The sequence below is a fragment of the Haliaeetus leucocephalus genome, unplaced genomic scaffold, assembly GCF_000737465.1.
Source record: "Haliaeetus leucocephalus isolate CR32 unplaced genomic scaffold, Haliaeetus_leucocephalus-4.0 Scaffold763, whole genome shotgun sequence".
Lineage (NCBI taxonomy): Eukaryota > Metazoa > Chordata > Aves > Accipitriformes > Accipitridae > Haliaeetus > Haliaeetus leucocephalus.
In genome coordinates this window covers 3,445,904-3,449,572 of record NW_010973199.1, presented here as the reverse complement: position 1 = coordinate 3,449,572, position 3,669 = coordinate 3,445,904, and positions in this window count along the sequence as shown.

Genomic DNA, 3,669 nt, shown 5'->3' with positions numbered 1-3,669 from the left:
ATGGTCTACTCTTTGGAGAGACATGATCCAATTTCTATCTGTGGTAGAATTATTTGGAGGAGGGAGAGTTTGAAGCAGCAGAGAACTGTGCTATGTTTATGATGATGTCCTTAGCTAGAACCAGCTCTTAAAGCATAGTTTATCCTGGAAAGTGGGCATTGGTTTCTGGAGATAACAGAAACAAGGATTTGCTGTGTTTCATCTGAACCACCTCTGCTTCAAGATGATAATGGACTCAGACCCCATATCTTTATTCTTCCCAAATGCTGAGCTGTAGAGTCCTCTAATCCTCTGCTTCTTGGCAGACGATAAACAATACCAACAGAAGCATGACTGACAGGCTTCCAGCTTTTCTCAAATTTGCTGATTTAGCATTTCAAAACTTTGAAATTTGAGGAAGTGTCGTGCTCATTTCGTTTTTTTCTCTCGCCACTGCTGGGTGTTGCACTTAAAATGTTGTATGTTCTGAGCCACTCATAAATGTATGGAAAGGCTGGGACTCATTTTGTTCTACTTGAGTCTGACAGGGTAGATGTGTGGGGCTGTGGTCCCAGTTTGACCAGCTTTAGGTGCCACTGGCAACTTCTTCCCACTCCCAACCTTTCTTCTCGCTCCCATCCCTGTATTGTGGCGTGTTGTCCCCTGCTTGTGCCGGCACCGCTGTTTGGGTGCCCTTGCTCTGGTCTGGATTGGGAAACCACCCAGGTCAAAAGTTCCCTTGTTTAAAAAAGGGGGCCTCCCCTGATGCTTTTTTTCTAAAGCGAGATTAATTCCTCTATCTGACTCACATCGCACCACTCACACCGCTGGGCCAGGGCTAAGGAAGTGGGCAAAACCCATAGGGAAGTGGTAGCGAAGCCGTAGGTGGAGTATTGCCGCTCAAGACCATACATCGTGAGCAAGCAGCCTTGGTATGTAGTTGGCACCATCGGTTGTGGCTCACCCAACCCGTCCGCCGGGGTCAGTGTGGCGGGGGAGAGGCAGCGCCCGGCAGCCCCTGCCCTCCTCGGTGCCTCCCTGGGGGCAGCGGCAGCACCTGGGTCCAAGGATGGGGGGTACTGCCGCGACAGGGCGCCTGCTGGGCTCCCCCAAAGCCCAGGGCTCCTTGCGGTGACCAGCCCAGACCTCGGTGCCTCGCCAGATGCCGAAGTCGGGGTAGGTGAAGCTCGCCTGTTGTGGCCCAACTCAGGAAGGTGGATATTTAACGTGTTTTCTGAAGTCCCCGTTTGCCACTGAGTCTTCAAGGTGAAAAACAGATGAGAAAGGCTCGCTGGCTGAACGTAATCATACGGGCATTTTTGTGTTTCATCAGCTTTTTCCAAATGCAATGCTCTCTGCTGGGGTCAGTGGCTTTGTAAAAATGGGAATGATGCTGTTTGTTATAAAAAAAAGTGCTAACAGCCCTCACAGACAAAACCAACAGAATGAAATCTCAGACCAGTTTGGATTTGTAACACTGTGCACAAATACACATGTGTACATTTCTTCTGTTAAAACTCCTTGCTAAGATAAAAAACTGTTGCTTAAATTAAAAATTACCTCGGTTTTGCACTGAAAGCATTTGTTGCGGATAGTGAATTAAAATTGCACATCATGCATAATAAGAAGACATACGAAAGTTTTTTGCCAGAGAAACTTTGATACGCTTAAGACGCTGTGGTAGCCACAACTACTTTTTTGTTTACGTTTCAGGAGAAGTAATTTCCTGTTAATCTGGGCCAGACTTGGAGAGTGGGAGTATTTGCAAACACAGGTTACTCTAAAAATAAGTTGGAAATGGTAGTTCTGTACACTTTGAAGAACAATACTGCCTGGGAACGGTACAGCTTCTCAGAGACAAAAGTCCAATCCTTCAAAAAAACCAAGGAAAAACAATGCAGTCACATACTGCTTAATGAGATTAAAGCTCCTAAATTGTTCTTATTCAGGAATGACACCACGTGCTTTCCACATACGGTAGCATGCAGCAGTGAGAAGCAGTTAGAGGTCACATTAGAAAAGAGGGGAGAACTCTTTCGGTAGCTTCCCAAAGTAAGTGTGCGTTTGAGATTTAACTTTGTTGTTTTTAATAGTTACAACACACCAGTTTATCCCTTGTTTAATGTCACCAGAGTAATTCCAAGGTAGTAGTTTTCTGATTCAATGAATACCTTGTTTAAGCTGTAATAAGAAAACAAGGGCATATGTGCGTGCGTATATATACATACATATCTACACGAACATGTGTATATGAAGGAGCGTATGCGTGTGCATATTGTAATACATGTGTCTGTAAGTTTGACCCAGAAGCCGCAGAACGGTTACGAGGGGCACGAGGCTTTGCTTTCTGCCTGGTGGGAGCGAGCTCGGAGGCAGTTGCGTAACCTTATAGCTTGGCCCATATGGCCTCTGCTGCTGTGCGGATTATGTCTATTATGTAACTGCATTTATACAGGAAGCTAACAGCATCTAACAAGCTAAAAATAAGCAGACTTCTGTAATTTCAAAGGACAATATTTTAAACTTCGCTTATGCGGCTGCTCCTATTTCAACAATAAATGTGGCCTTTTCAGACATTTTATTTATTTTTTGAGCAGGATGATACTTTAACACACTGGCAGCCTGTTTTCTCAGAGAGAGTCAGAGCTCCTTTCTCATTTTTCCATTACAGCAAGAACTCTCCTGGCTTTTATTTAAGGTACTCTACAATATCTGCGAGAAGCAAAGCAGCCCAGAGTATCAGTCCTGCTTTTTCTCCTCAGACAGTCAAGCAGTCTGACATTTGCGGGCAGCTTTTGGAAAAATGATGTTTGTTTCCATGCTAGTAATAACCTTCTCAGTCAATTAGACAGCAGATTATTAAAGGCATTTTTTATATTGCTCCTTCAGATGCTGGGTTTCCAGGGCAGAACAAAAAGCATTTCGTTTCTCCCTCTACCGAAGTTGCTCCTTACCTTGGCTTTGCGTCCACACGCCCTGTGTGCTGTGGAACCCTGTGGGGCTGACGCCTCAGTCCTCCACTGTCGTGTGGGCAGTGGGACAGGTACACAGCGGGCAGCTGGCATTTCTTAAGCTGACACTTGCATTCACCTTGTGTTGTCACCCCTGCCCTTCCACGTATGGCTGCTTGTGCCTCTCCCCACAGGGAGTGGAAGTGAGCTTCAATACGAGCATTTTAATGCCCGGGGAATCCAGCTCTCCATTTCTGCACAGGGTTCCCGATTGGGATGTTAAAACAGGCTCACGCCAGGTATTGCCTGCCCTGCGCTGGGCTGCCTCGGCTCTGTGGGTGCGGGAAGGACCCAAGGCGCTGGTGGGGGCTGTTTGATACAGGACTACCCTCTATGGGAGAGCACAGACCCTGGTGGTGATGCTGATCTTCCTCCTGCCCCTCCTCACCCTCAGTGGGCTACAGTGGGACCCAGGATGGGGAGAACTGCCCACAGGCGAGATGCAAGCTGGCCTTGGGGGGACAGGACAGAGGCAGGGCCAGTGTGTGCCACTCCACTGCTCTATCAAAGGTGCTTCTTCAAGCTTGGTGAAACTGAGTCATGCACAAAGATCCCGCAAAGTCCTTGAGTACCTACAATGGTAAGTGATGCTGATCACATGGGGTTAATTAACAGAATCATAGAATAGTTTGGGCTGGAAAGGACCTTAAAGAACATCTAGTCCAACCCCCCTGCCATG